Below are 16,070 nucleotides of genomic sequence, written 5' to 3'. Positions count from 1 at the left end.
AGAAGAGAAGATGAAAGGACCACCAAATATGACAAATAAACATGTAAAAAATGCTTCACATTGTGTGTCATCAGAAAAATGCAAATTAAAACACCAGTGAGATATCACTATACACCTATTGGAATGCCCAAAATTCAGAACACTAACACCACCAAATGCTGGCAAGGATATGGAGCAACGAAGGGGGACTCTTATTGCTGATGGGAATGAAAAATGCTACAGCCACTTTGGAAAAGAGTTTGACAGTTTCTAATCTACTAATCATACACTTACCATGTGATTAGCAATTGCACTCCTGGTATTTCCCCTAAGGAGTTAAAAATTTATGTCCATATGAAAATGTGCACATGAATGTTTATAGCAGCTTTATTCATAATTGTCAGAACATGGAAGCAATCACAAGTCCTTCAGTAGATGAATAGTATATAAACTGGTGTATCTACACAATAGGATATTATTCAACACTAAAAAGAAATGAGCTATCAAGCCATGAAAGGACATGGAAGAACCTAAATGCATATTACTAAGTGAAAGAAGCCAATATGAAAAAGGTACATACTGTATGATTCCAATTATATGACATCTGGAAAAGGCAAAACTGTGGACACAGTAAGACCCAAGTTGCTAGGGGTTGGGGTGGGGAGTAGAGGAAGAAGGGATTAATAGGCAGAGCACAGAGAATTTTTAGGACAGTGAAAATACTCTGTATGATACTATAATAATGTATACATGTCATTATACGTTTGTCCAAACCTACAGAATGTACAACACCAAGAGTGAATCCTGAGGTAGACTATATGGACTTTCGGTGATTATGTTGTGTCCATGTAGGTTCATCAGTTGTAACAAATGTACCACTCTGGTAGAGGATATTGATAACAGGATGCAATGCATGTGTGGGGGCAGGACATATATGAGAAGTCTCTGTATCTGTCTCTCCATTTTACTGTGAACCTCAAATTGCTCTAAAGACATAGACCTGAGGATAGAAAAGTTTGAGAGAGATAGTAATGGGTTAGCCTGATCCCAGATTGTCTTGGTGGAGTTTGTGATGAGCTCAGTCTAATCCAAAGGAGCCATTGTTTTCACTCCTATAATTTGTTAAAGATAAATTGCACCAAACAGGTTAAACTGGCAAGGAAGACTTTATTCAAGACTATTGTAATAGGGATTGAGGTTATTGAAATAAGGGAGACAGTTAACTCAATTCTGTTGAAACAAAAGGTAGAAGAGTTTTTAAACACTGGGGTAAAATATTGGAAAACTACAGGAGGACACACTGGTCAATGTGATTAGATCATCTGTGTTTGCTAATTGTTGCTTATCAAAGTTAGGCTCCTACCTTCCCACAAAGACTCAGAGATAGCAGTACTATCTTTCTTGATTACTTCTCAAGGGGATGGTTCCCAGGTCTTAGAGGAAAATATCTTTGGGTTACAAGAGTCTCAGAGAAGATTTATATCTGAGAAGCAGAGAAAGAATTTACAATTGCAAGTTTTCAATAAAAAGGGAGATTGGGGCTTATATTCAGGAAGACACCTGTCTAAAGTATTATCAAGGTAAGGGGAATGGTAAGGCTCTCTTGGCATGATACCACTATTTTGTAAGTCACCTTTTGTACATATTCACATGACATTTATGATTGTCTAGATGAGTCAGATGCTCAGGGAAGTACGTGCTTAGTCAGAGTCTCACAATAAAGACTTGAAGGAAGTTGCATTTAGACTTTTCACTAGTACTTATTCTACTGTGTTAGCTTATTTCTTTAAAATAACAACTAATATTTGGGTAATATTTACAGTTTCTATAGCACTTTCATGTAGATTATCCAATTTGCATTTCACACTGAAGCACAGGTAGAGAAGCAATAATTACCTTTAATTATAAATGAGGTAATTGAAACTCTGAGGAATTAGGAGACTTTCCAAATAATGGAATTGGAATCCAGATCTCATGATCCCATTAACTAATGAATTAAGCAGATATTTAGACAAATACCCAATATGTGTTCAAGTTCTATGTCAAGAGCTAGAGATTCAAAAGGAAGCAATGTTTCTGCCCTCGTGGAGCTTGCATCCTAATGAGAAGATGAAAAGACAGAATGAAAGGAAAGAAATATGAGAAGGAGATTATGACAGAAACCAATGAGGGCATTGAGAGCAAGGGTATCCTGTCAAGGAGGCTAGTTTTGCTTCTTTGAATGAGATGTTTGGGAAGGCTTCTCTGAGGAGTGGACATTTGAGCTGAGAACTAGCATGATAACATTCCTAAGAGAGGGGACAGTAACTATACAAGTCTAGAGGGGGAAGCAATCAGCAAAATACTTATTATGTGCCAGACATACTTCCCAGCCCTTTATGAATATGAACTTCTCTAACGCTCAAAGTATCCTTTGAGGTAGCTATTTTTTTTTTTTTACTCCAAAGTTATAAATGGCCACTAGAGGTACTGGAGGAAGGCTGGTGTGGCTGGTGCATAATGGGAAGGTAGGAGTATAGATAAAGCTGAGGTCAAAGAGGGACATAAGAGTCAGACTGCTCAGGGCTGTGAGCCATTGGAAGGACCTGGGGTTTTATTGTACAAACTATGAAATAAACTAGAGTGTTTTCAGCAGGGAAGTCATGAGGTCTGACTTACCTACATCACATCAAACATTTGTTTATAGACTCCAGGGTGCCTGGGTGGTGCATCAGTTAAGCGTCTGACTCTTGGTTTTGGCTCAGGTCATGATCTCAGGGTCATGAGATGAAGCCTCGTGTCAGGCTCTGCACTGGGCTTTGCACTCAGCACAGTCTACTTGAGTTTCTCTCTCCCTCTGCCCTTCCTCTCCATGCATTCTCTCTCTCTCACTCTCTTTCTCTCTCAAATAAATAAGTAAATCTTAAAAAAAAAAAAAAATAGGTATTCCTTCTCTCTAATGTTTGCTATTTATATTCAGGAACTACTCCTGAGGCCAACTATTATAAGCCCTCTACCTTAGAAAATAGGTGAGGGGAAAGAGTAAAAGGGTTGGTTGGAGAGAGGTGGGGCTGAAGCTAGACCATACCTTATTGTGTGGAAACCCTCCAGCAAAACACTGGGGCATGTGTTACAGTATTGATATTGACAGATATCTGTGTCTTGTCAACATGGGAGAGCTTTGGGGTATAAACATTATAGTGGTTATTTCATTTTACTTGTTTTTTTTTTTTTAAGTTTTTTATTTATTTAAGAAATCTCTATGTCCAACATGGGGCTCAAACTCAGGACGCTGAGGTCAAGAGCTGCATGCTCCACTGACTGAGCCAGCCAGCCATTTTAATACACTTACTGCAACTCCTTATCACTAGTAGCATCATTCTGGATATTTTTTCAACAAGCACATTTATCTCTGGTTATTCAAAGTAGTTGGCATGTTGATCTGCAGATTTATGCCTCTTTGAAGAGACTGTGTTTATTATTACTATGTTGAGACAGTTTATCAAGGTTAAAGTATAAATGAAAATAACCAATATCTTACACAGGAGATTCAGGAGGAAAGTTGCAATTCGTTCTTGATTCTGAGTACATGGAGCTTAGGTTGATACTTGATAAATACTTGGGAAAGAATATGATGGATGTATTGAAAGTTAATGGGAATAAAAAAATAAAAGGTATATAAACTGCAGTCTTAAAAATGAAGTTAAAATTTTTTCAGCAGTTTGTATTATAGATTTTATAATCCTTTAACATCCTGAAAATGGAAGAACTTACACAGAGATTTAGTGACTTTCAAGTCAAGCAAATTAGTTGATGAACAGGGATCGTACAAGAATATCTTTCTTAATAGAAAAGGCTGAGATGAATAAAAACCCTTAAAATCAAAACACTAAAAAGATTAAGCCAATTGAGTTCCAATCAGCATACTTCTCAGTAGGCAGAAGAGTATTTTCAGCAGTGTTCAATGAGTTCTTTTTAAAAAATGATATCTGAGTGATGAAGTGACTGATACTATTACAATATAGGGAGAAACACTGATGGCACTTCTCTTCCTCCTTATTTGCAGCACTTCCTTCAGTGCAGTTGGTGGTCTTGTTACAGACAGAAGAGCCCACTCAGCATATCCAGTGTTAGGTATTTCCAACTTCTAACGTTGCATCTGGGAGAGATTGAAGATGAATGCCCTGAGAGCTCTGAGTGTCACAGGATGAAGCTCACGTGAGTGCCAGTGTGAATACATTTATTCCTGGGAGTAAACATTCTTTTCCCTTTCTCCTTGGACTTTGGTAGAATATCTTCTTATGAACTTCTAGGTGGGTACTGTCCTTACTTAACAAATCTGGATTCTGGGTCGTCTGTTTAGTAAATGCTCTCCGAATCTCCAGTGTGCCAGACCCATGCAGCTGTTCTTGTTTGATTGTCGACTTAACTGTGAACTGTGCCTCCTGACATTTGCTTGTGAAGATAACTTTGGCAGAGTTGTTAAGAAGGAGAGAAGGAGATTTTGTGTCAGTTAAAATGCATCAACATTTTAATTGTTTTCGTTCATTTTCTGTCCAGAGAGCTCTTGAAAGTTTGCCCATTGCGCCTGGAAATCCTGGACATTTATTCTGCCCTGGGGGTTCTTGGTGCTCGGGTATATCCATTTGGCCCTGTTTCTCTTTGGTATGATTTCATGTTTATAAATTATTGTTTTTCCCTTTTGTAATAAGGCACAGGACAAGATACTAGGGAGGAAGAGGGAATAATTACTATTACCATTCATGGGGAAATAGAAATATGGCAAAACTGTCTTGCTTCCTTGGAGCGTTTGGGATGAACTACCATGATTTGGAAGCATTTTGTGAATTTGCAAAGATCTTTAAGACTAACCATAGGTTTCTGTGTTAATTTCATATTGATTTTTAGCAATTTCAAAAGTTTGAGACTTAGCTTAGTATGTGCTTCTAGGCTTTTTAATTAGATCTGTATATATAATCCCAAACTGTTGATGGAAACTTTATGAATTGTTTTAAGGTTTAGGAGAAAGAAAAAGAAAGAAGCATTTTATCCTTTTACTTAGTGGTGATTTTCCTTATGGTGATTGAAGTGAATACAATGGAGAATTTTACTCTTGTTAGAATATTTTGAATATTTTAAAACTTTTATGGGGCACCTGGGTGGCTCAGTCGTTAAGCATCTGCCTTCAGCTCAGGTCATGATCCCAGGGTCCTGGGATCGAGTCCCACATCGGGCTCCCTGCTCCGCGGGAAGCCTGCTTCTCCCTCTCCCACTCCCCCTGCTTGTGTTCCCTCTCTCGCTGTGTCTCCCTCTGTCAAATAAATAAATAAAATCTTTAAAAAAAAAAAAAAACTTTTATAATACTGGTCTTTCATATCATTCCACTGTGTTAGAGCGTGACATTTTCATAATCCAGTGTTAAACTTCATAAAATAAGAAATTGTTAAGGCTTTATTTTGTTTTAGAAGGAATGTGTATATTTTCCACTTAATTTTCTAGGCTGCTAATTTAGTTACTAAGAGCTTCCTAGATTCTCTTTCTATAAACTAGAGAATTATAAAGGATGATTTACTAAAGGCAATGCATGTGGAACAAAATCTAAAGGTTTTACAATCGCTGCTTTTCAGTGAAAAATGTGGTTTAACTTCTTTTACCTGGATAATTTTGCTTCCTCTATCACTAAGACATGTCTCATCTTGTCTCCACTTTGATCATCTTTCACAGGGATTAATTCACAACCTCCCCGACTTGTCATTTCCTCTTCATTCTCACACACCACCGGCTAGCTCATTTTGTATTTTAGTAGAAAGCCTGCTGTACTTTAGTAAAGGCTTGGCTCTGAGTCTGGTTTATGCCACCAAATAACACTATGATTTGGGGAGGATCATTTGATAATAATCTCTTCATGCCTCACAGAGTTTTGTGATTAAAGACATGAGATAAAATACATTGGGACGCTTTTTAATGTTAAAGTGCCATATAAGTAAGAGGCATCCCACCCTTATTTATGTCATTCCCTTGCTCAGAAATCTTCAACTGTTTTCTGTTTCTTAAGTAATCAATTCAAACTTTTCCTATCATTCAAGGACTCCAATCTCCTACCTTAATATTGCCCCTTAATATTACTCCTTCTTTACTTTTCCAATCCTCTTCCATTCCCTCTCATGCACTATTGATTTCAGTGATGTTTTCCAAATTCTGAGCTTTTGTACATGTTAGTTTTTCTACATAGAATTTTCTGGCCCAAATATTCAAATTGTTGTGCATTCAGGAGGTTTTTCATGACTGTGCTCCTACATATGGAAGCAATCTTTCTATTATCTGAAAAACCAAATCTGTTTTTCTTTATTTCATCACTTTCTATGTTATTTATGGTCAGACCTTATCTCCTGTACTTTAGTTTCTTGAAGGGTTCTTTGTACCCCAAAGTACCTAGAATTTCCCACTGCACATTTTAGTTGCTCTATAATATTTGATGAATAAATATAAAAGAGCTTATTGTTTTTCTTTTTTTTCTCTCTTTAAAAATTTGTTTAAGCTTTTGACGTATAATTGACAAAGTAGTAAGATACTTAACATGTACAGTGTGGTGATTTGATATACATATACATCGTAATGGGATTCCCCTCATTGAGTTCATTAACATATCCATCATTTAACATATTTACCATTTTTGTGTGTGTAAGAATATTTAAGTTCTACTCTCTTAACAAATTTCAATTATACAATATAATATTATCAACTATAGTCACACATTAGATCCTCAGACCTTATACATCTTATATTTGAAAGTTTGTACCCTTTTATTAACCTCTTTCTATTCCCCCTCCCCCTAGCACCTGGCAATTACTTTTCTACTCTGTTTCTATGAATTCGACTATTTTTTTTTTAGATTTCACTTACGAATGATACCATGCAGTATTAGTCTTTCTTTGTCTGCCTTATTTTACTTAGCATAATACTCTCCATTTGCAACCATACTGTTGCAAATAACATGATTTCCTTTTTTTAAAGGCTAAATAATATTCCATTAAATGTATATTTGTGCGTGTGTGTATATACATAGATATATAATATATAGATAGATAGATATATCAAGATATAGATATTCTTGATCCATCATCCATTGACGAACTCTTAGGCTGTTTCCATACCTTGACTATTGTGAATAATACTGCAATGAATGTGGGAGTACAGATAACTCCTCAAGATGGTTTTGTTTCCTTTGGATATATATCAGAAGTGAGATTGCTGGATCATATGGCAGTTCTGTTATTAATTTTTTGAGGAAACTCCATGCTAGTTTCTATATGATATACCAGTTTACATTCCTGCCAAAGTGTATCAGGGTTCCCTTTTCTCCACATTCTTGCCAGTATTTATTGTCTCTCATCTTGTTCATACCCATCCTAACATACTGGTTTAGGATAACTTCATAGCGATTTTGATTCGTGTTTCTCTGATTAGTGATGTTGAGCACCTTTTCATGTGCCTGTTGGCCATTTGTACGTCTTTTTTGGAAAATATCATCTATTCAGGTCCTTTGTCCATTTATTAATTTGGTTATTTGATTTTGGTTTTTTTTGCTATTGAGTTGTATGTGTTCCTTATATATTTTGGGTAATAGCCTCTTATTGAATGTGTAGTTTGCAAATATTTTCTTCATTTCCCATTCCATAAGTTGCCTTTTCATTTTGTTGATGGTTTCCTTTGCTGAGCAGAAGCTCCTAAGTTTGATGTAGTCTCACTTGTTTATTTTGCTTTTGTTGCTTTTGATGTCAAATTTGAAAAATCATTGCCCAGACCAATGTCTGTGGAACTTACCCCTATGTTCTCTTCTAGGAGTTTTACAGTTTCAGATCTTACATTTAAGTCTGTAACCATTTTGAATAGATTTTTATGTATGGTATAAAATAGGGGTCCAGTTTCATTCTTTTGCATGTGGCACTCTAGTTTCCCCAACACCATTTATTAAAGACACTATCCTTTCCCTACTGAATATTCTTGGCTCATTTTTCATAAATTAACTAACCATATATGTGTGGATTTATTTCTAGGTTCTGATTCTGTTCTATTGTTCTATATGTGTATTTTTATGCTACTAACATACTGTTTTGATTTTGATGGCTTTGTAATATAAAGTCAGAAGTGTGATGCCTCCAGCTTTGCTCTTCTTTCTCAAGAATCCTTTGGCTCCTCAGGGTCTTTTGTGGTTACTTACAAATTTTAGAATTGTTTTTTCTATTTCTGTGAAAAATGCCATTAGAATTTTGATAGGAATTGCATTGAATCTGTAGATCGCTTCGGATAGTGTGGACATTTTAACAACACTAATTTTTTGTTTCTTCTTCAATTTCTTTCATCAATGTCTTATAGTTTTCAATGAATAGATCTTTTACTTCCTTGGTTAAATTTATTCCTAAGTATTTTATTCTTTTTTAATGCTATTGTAAATGAGATTGTTTTCAGATGAAGATTTTTTCAGACTTGAAGGATTAATAAAACATAGTTTCAGAGAAATTAAGACTATCATTTTTCTTATTCCCTGAACTCCTTTCAAGAAGTTTCTGTGCTTAATGGATCCTAAAGAAAAAAAAATGTTACTATGATGATGATTACAAGTATGTACAGATTGCAAAAATATGTCAACCCTCATTTTTTAATTGAAAGTTAGATAATGAGCAAATTTTTCATTAAAAACTACTTTTCTGTGTAGAGATTTGTCATTGAAGGTTATCAATTTCTTCTGACAATCCCCTCAAGTTAGTAATATCTCTTGCTTAGACTTTACTCGCAGGGACAAAATGCTGGAATATTGTGAAGGCAAGGAAAAATTTTTTCTGTACCCTCAACGTCTTCCAGAGAGACAGATTAACAGGAGAAAGAACAACAGTTTTATTACATGTGCACAGAGGCCCAATAATGAAATTGAGTCCTAAAGAAATGACCAAGGCAGGCAGTTTTTGTACTTTTTAGACAAAGTAACAATAAATCTGTGAGGAGGAGTTGACAGGACAAAGAAAACTTAACTTTGGGATCTTCAATTAGTAAATAATTCTAAACAGAATTTGTGTTGTGTAAATTAGTAAGAAGTAATAAGGGTTGTTTATACAGCCTTCTCAGCTCTAAATTTCCCATCTCTGACAATAAGGATGTCTCTTTATTTTCCAGTACCTGGAGAGTATCTTTCACGTGAGAGATTTATTTCCTGCTTCCAGGGGGACATAGCAGGGTCCAAGTGTCCTTCTTGCCTCGACTGTCTCTTAAGTAACTTTTATTTGAAATAATCGATATGCCAAAGTGGCCCAATTGCGGGTAGCCTACCCCTGACTCCTACATTTGGAAATAAGAATGAGGAATAAAAGGGACATGTATCTATCTTGTTATTTATCTCTTGGCCATATTAGGGATAGTGTGTGTGTGTATGGGAAGGGATGTGTTGGGGTTGTCCCAGGAAATGTGGGCAAATGACAGAACTTTGAGGCTCATTTGGGAAGATTTTACATTTCATTTGATCTTAATGATAGTTCAAAGTATTTAATAGGCATTATGTCATTTGTATTTGTATAATTGATGGGACATGCACTTCTCCTATTTCATTAAGGAACTGAATACCTATTTGGAAATGTTACACCATTCCTAAAAGGCAGTAAAAAATGAAGGGAAGAGTTAGATTCACTAAGTGGAACATTTGTCCCAAGTTTACTCTATATTTCTTTTATGTGGGTGTTCTAGTCACTATAATGGCATAGTAAAACTTCCTAAAACTTTAGTAATACAAAACATCATTTATTATTTTCAGAGATTCTGTGGGTCAGAGATCTTTTCAGGACATGATGGGCTGCTTTGTCTCTGCTCCATAATATGTAGGGCCTCACCTGGAAGATATGAAGACTGGAGGCTGGAATTATTTGAAGGTTTCTCTGGGCATCTCTGTCTCTAGTCTCTCTATGTGACCTTGCTAACTTGGTGGGTTTAAGGTAGTTGGACTTCTTGCAAATTGGCAGAAGACTCCCAAGGCTCATGCCCAGAGAAAGAGAGGGAAAGCCAGGAGAAGCCAAATTGTCTTTTTTGACCTACTCTCAGAAGTCACACAGCATCTCTTCCTGTATCCTCTTTGTCAAGGCAGTCACAGAGTCCTACTCAATTTCAAGGGGAGGAGAAATAGACCACACCTTTGGTGAGAGAGCAGCAAAGTTCCAGAAAAGCATGTGGGACCAGAAATCTCACACTGACCATTTTTGGAAGACTATGATGCATGTGTTGAACTTTCAACTTAAACTATGGTATAGGATTACAAAATTTAACATGAATTACTAGGCCTTGGTTTGGGAGTGTAGGTCTATTTCAGACTACTATTCTAGCTTTATTTATTTATTTATTTTTTTGGAGGGTTTTAGAATTTTTTAGTTTTTCTTGGTAAGTTGCTTCAGCAATGGTCATATGCTTGACAGCAAAAAATAAAAATTAAATGGCCATATTTAAACAAATATATACTCCTACAATGATTTCCCCAGAAATAATGACTGTGTAGAAGTAATTAGAACTTCAACTGTGTTAAAGTTGGCTTCCTTTTGCTGACTTGGTTCAGCAGATGCTAATCAAGCTTAGGAGATGCTAATACAAGCTTGTAATTTCATCATACAATATCCAGAAATGAACGTGAAGAACTCTGTGACCTTCAGAGATGGAATTATGCCCTTTCTAGCAAAGCCTTTTATTTCTAGAATGTGTGCTGTTTTCAGCAGGCCTGAGTCATTAATGCCTGTCTCCTTTCCATGTTGTTCTGGATGGCCAAAGCATCATTATTGAGAAACTACTTTGTGCAGGGCACACTTTTTTCCTAATTGCTTTGCATAGGTATGAGTGCTTTTTCAAGGTTGAAGCCTTTGGATGAGATAGACTGCTATTGAGCTAATCAGAGCATATGTGAGGAGGGTAAGGGGGTCAATGATGTTCTAAGAACAGAGCCTTTTTCTCTTTACCTTTTTCTCTTTTCAAATACAGATCTATTCTACAAACTTTAACATTTTCTTATTGTTGTTTTGCTTTATTCACATCTGTATATTCATTTTCTCTGTCACAGTAATACCCCTTAGACACACACATGCGTTTGTGCACACACACACACACACACACATTAATTCTAAGAAAGATTAAAATCAGTATTTCCATGATATGGGCCTTATTTTAGAAAACGGTTCTTTTGTGTTGTTATGAATATTGCAATCAGTTGGTATATTTCTGTTAGCCCACTCTAAATATACACTTTATAGAACTGAAGGCAGAGAATACATACTTTGGCGTGCAACTTTATGCTTCTAGAGTAGTCAAGATTTTAGTATATGTCATGATCTAACTAACTTTTAAGGCATAGTGGTAGACCACTTTTTTTTTTATAGACTTTACTAGGTTGATAGTAAAGTAGTAAGTTGATATGTTGACAGCTTAAGTCTATACTTCAAGTGCCATTTTTTTATTCACTAGTTTTTATGCATTTTGATTTAACTCATTATATTTTTGCCCTGAAATAATTCATGCAAAATGTGCCATTCAGAAAAGCAGAGTATATCCTGGATGATTGTTAATGTATTTTTTACATGGATTTAGATAGCTGAAGTGCAAAATGAAAATGGACTTCTTGCTTCAATAATGAATATTTTAGTCCTTGTCCTCAGGGAGGTGAAAGTGCTGATGATGTAGCTTCATGACGTGCAAGTCTTGGTGTTAGCATTACTTGGAGTGGAGAAACTCAAATGAGGTATTTGTGATGCACTTTTCTTACCCACCCCCATGTTTGTGTGGCCCAGTGACATCTGTAATGAGGTGTCTCTCAGGGTCAGGGTGCAATATTAGTTACCAGCATTCTGTGATTTCTCCAATGGTTCAGTGAACCAATGGTGTTTCTAGTAATAAAATAGGAAAAGAAAAAAGGAAAGAGGGACAATGCAAAAATGAATAAAGGAAAATACATCTATGTGTAGGCAAGAAAGCAAAGATTAGGTTAGCCATACGGAAGCAATTCCTGTCTGATTTGTTGAATAATATAATTTGAAAAAATGAAAAAGGAAAATTGAACCAAAGGAAATAGCATGGGCATATGGACCAAATTGAGTCAAGATTATAAAATTAGAATTTAATTTTTTTTTGCCATCTTCTGTTTCTCTAAATGTTTATTTCTGTTCAGAATCTATGGCTATAAAGACATACGCATCTTTTCTCTCCATGTTTTGAAATGTTTTTCTGAAGTCTGGGCTATACCAAAATTTTAGTTGTTTATTATGAACTTTAGGTTGCTTAGTAACTTTCTATATTCAATAATAATAATGCCAACAATATATTAAATATCTACTCTGAACCAGAAATTGAACACACACACACACACACACACACACACACACACACACACACACCCCTTAAGAGTAGGTGAAGGTGTGCAGAATTTACTACCTCAAAATATTCCTTTTTGGCATATGGGTTATTTTAGGCTGATTATTTTTAGGAAACAGAAGACAGGAAAAGCTCTGAAAACAGTAAAACTTACCCTTTTGTAAGAGACATTTATATATATAGGGGAAATCCCTCTCTGTACCATGAAGTGAAGGATGACCCCAAATCCCTAGAGACTGCTATTAATGAAGAAGGCAATGACTTAAATCTGCATAGAAACCTTACCCTTGTTCACTGTGCTTTTCTTGGTAACCTCCCATAACTGGCCCCCCACTACCCCAACATGTTCTTTTGTCTTTAGCTGGAGATGGTATTTAAGGTGGTAGCTTGGGCCATTTGGGGTAGTTACTCAGCTTTCCAGGGTGTCTCTCATGTATACTGGAGGTACACATGCTATTAATCTTCTGTTTGTTTTTCTTCTGTTAATCTATCTTATTTTACAGGGGGGTCTCAGTCAAGAAACTTGAAGGATAGAGGGAAAATTATTTTTCCTCCGCCACATAGATCATTTTGATTTCATTATACATATGGCAAAACTGAGATTCAGAATGTTTGCCCAGAAGTACATATTTTTTAATTGGCAGGCCCCAAACTACATCTTCATAAAAAGTCTGTTCTTTCCCTACTGTTCTGTCATATCTGTTGGTCACAAGTAAGTCATAAAATTTAGAATGATAGTTCTTAATGTAGCTTCTGCTTACCAGATGCAATTATTTATAACTCTGGTCAGATTTTAAAAGGAAGTTCCACTGTAAGTGGGAAAAGGCTTAAACTTGTGTCAGGATATTTGAAGTTGCCCATTGATATTATGGTTTTTTTTTTTTTTTTTTTTTGGTTCAGTTATGTCATCTTAAAAAAAAAAATGTAATCTTTATCTTTTACCAGCTAATCTACAGTTAAAAGGTCCTTTTAGAAGAATGAATATAGATCAGAGGTTTATATTATAAGCAAAAAGATCAGAAAAAAGGGAATTTAGTTGTTGCCTTAATAACATTGATAGCAAACAGATATAGTCTCTATGCTTCTGCGTTCTCTATTTTTCTGCTTTTACTAATCACACTAGAATTTAATCTTGGTCCTATCCTCCTTCTCTTACCACTCAGTTTTCAAAAAGACCTAGTTCAAATGCAGCCTGTTTCCAGAGCTTTCCTTAATACCTTTCTTCCTTCCCCAAATAAAGCAAGAATCTAGTTTCTGTTTTCCTGTAGCATGTTGCTTGGCTCTTACAGCACGGTTCTAAACTAACATTGTTGAGCAAGAATTCCTGTCCCCTCAGTGGCCCTTCTAGCTGGACTAAGAATCACACCGACATGAGACAGATTAACAGGAGAAAATCAAATTTAATAGGTGTACGTATGGGGAATCCACATAAATATGGAAATTCCAAAGACAGGCAAAATGAGGTATAAATGTGATTCTGAGGGGTAGGAGTCTGGGATTTCAGATGAAAGGAATGCAATTCTTGGGCCATAAGAAAAGTAGTATTTGGTAATTAGATGTTTGCCCTGCCATATAGGTAGGTCATCCAGATAAAGTTTATCTCTGCTAATAACCCTTATTCTGGGAAAGACCCCCAATTCAGATTCTTGTGTGTGATTAAGAGAGGGACAGAAGTTTCTCTTGGGCCTCCAGGGTTTCAAATGCCTTCAGCTCAAAATAATCCATATTCTGGGGGAGCTGTCCTGAACCCCTTCATGGTTGATTAATTATTAGTTATTTACAAAAGTCTCTTTTCTGTCTTTTAAGAGTAGCCCTAGTGTCCTCCCAAAAAATTCATCTTACTGTTTCATCCTTGATAACATCTCAAAAAAAATGTAGGTTAACCAAAATAAACGTTACCATCTTTCTGTGACTTCCTTTTATCCTCACATACTCTTAACTATGTTTCTGTTGATGTGAAAATAGCAAATAGCCTGTTGGCATTTTTAGCATTTGCCTAGCACACCAGCAGAAGAACATATTGGAGAAGAATTATTAATTGAAATTTCAAAATCTAATATAAGTAGTCATTATGGGGGGAATCTATCTCTGGATAATTTTTATACCAAGTGTATAATTTAGTATTATTCATGAATTACATATGGAGGGGATGAGGCTGGAAATGAGGGCTAGGAATGACACCTTTAGGTTTATAAAGATATTAATTCCTCCTTGATTCCCATTCGTAGGTTCACAGATTTCCATTCAGTTTAGATCACAGTTCGTACTACTCACTTCTCTCCTGCTTGATTTCCAATGTGGGTTTTCTCCATCCTATATCTTATGAACAAAATAAATCCTTCTATTACTTCATTCAATAGATCAATGTCCTATGCCATTGTATTTATTCCATATGTTAGTATTCGCAGCTGCCTTTGTTCAGTACCAGCAATCAGGGCAGTTTGACATTGTTTGGTTCTCTAGCACAGAAGGGAAGTGGCCCTGTGGCTAACTAGAATGACCTGGTGGTAACTTGTGGATATTTATTCAGGAAGGTACGTTCTTTAGGGGCTCCCTCTGTTCGTCTTAGTGCAGAGCTGGACTTCCTATTTAAATCTTGGGCTATAATGGGCTGCAATGTAGTTATTCTTTTAAAAAGAAGTGTTGATATTTCATTCAATTCCTATATTTCTGAGAAAGGCCAACAAATATTTCTCTTTTCTATAACATTAGTTTAGTTGTAATTTTAGTGGGGAAAATGCCTTAAGTAATTTAATTTGGGATTTACAAAAATTAGATGAGCAGGAACAGAGCTTGAAATGTAAGTGGAGAGCTGAGCGGCTGTACCGGGTCTTTGTTCTTGAGAAAGTTGCCAGACTGCTTACGTGTGAAAGAGAGAATGTGTTAGGGTCCCATGGTGCCTATTAAGGCTTTCAAAGTAACAACTGAACTTCACTGGGCTCTGAGTGCTTGAGGTAGATAGATGGCTGATGCTCGGATTCAAATGCTACTCCTGCCTGAAGGCCCTATTTTTTGAAATACTGAGATAGCTTGTAAATTCGCTGAATGCAAGGGAATAAAAGTGACTGTTATTCACCAATTAAATTCTTTCCTCCCAGTGCAGAAATCAATCCTGTACTTTAGTCAGTGGGGGAGATAAAACTCTAGGACAGCAACCAGCTGTGGTGGCAGAAGGAAAGGCAATGAGAGTTTAGAGACAGGAGCCACGCTTGGCTAAAACAGGGGAAGAGAATGGACTCAAACTGGCATTGGGTGTTCACTCAAGGGCATGTATCCTCTGTCCTCGGCATAAGCTGATAGAATAAAAATAGACCACATGGGGCAAAAGGCTGACTTAGAAAATCAGTTCAAGCAGCTTGGTTGCCTCCCAGAGATGTGGAGGGGCATTCTGCGGTCACATCCCAAGGGTGGACAGGAAGCGATACTGTTTTCACTTTGTTTGCCGTGACTATTAAAGAAAAGTCCAGGAGATGGCTGTTGGAGTAATGAAACCAGCGTATTATGGGTGAGTGGATACCAGGTGACTGGGAGCATTGTGGACTGAATGCAAAGTACATTAGAATGAATAACCCAAGGCAGTGATTGTAATTGAGTGAGATTAAATTGGAAAACTTTCAGGGGCCATGACGAAGGCATTATATTGCTCACAGCACTAGAAGACAACACGCATGTAAATTAATTGAGCTCATGTAGGCCAGAACCTGGATCAGAACATCTATATT

The 16,070-nt window shown here is 36.4% G+C and overlaps 1 long non-coding RNA gene across 1 annotated transcript in view; it reads left to right on the top strand.

The window, feature by feature from the left end:
* Positions 1-4,394, top strand: part of LOC116632194 — a 192,547-nt gene extending 188,153 nt beyond the window's left edge. The window contains exon 4 of the long non-coding RNA XR_004299355.1: positions 4,025-4,394. This is a non-coding gene — a long non-coding RNA (uncharacterized LOC116632194). The remainder of the gene's footprint in view (positions 1-4,024) is intronic.
* Positions 4,395-16,070: the final 11,676 nt, after the last annotated feature.

Source organism: Phoca vitulina, unplaced genomic scaffold (genome assembly GCF_004348235.1).
Source record: "Phoca vitulina isolate PV1807 unplaced genomic scaffold, GSC_HSeal_1.0 scaffold6, whole genome shotgun sequence".
In the NCBI taxonomy this organism is placed as follows: domain Eukaryota; kingdom Metazoa; phylum Chordata; class Mammalia; order Carnivora; family Phocidae; genus Phoca; species Phoca vitulina.
This window is presented reverse-complemented; position numbering and strand designations above follow the sequence as displayed.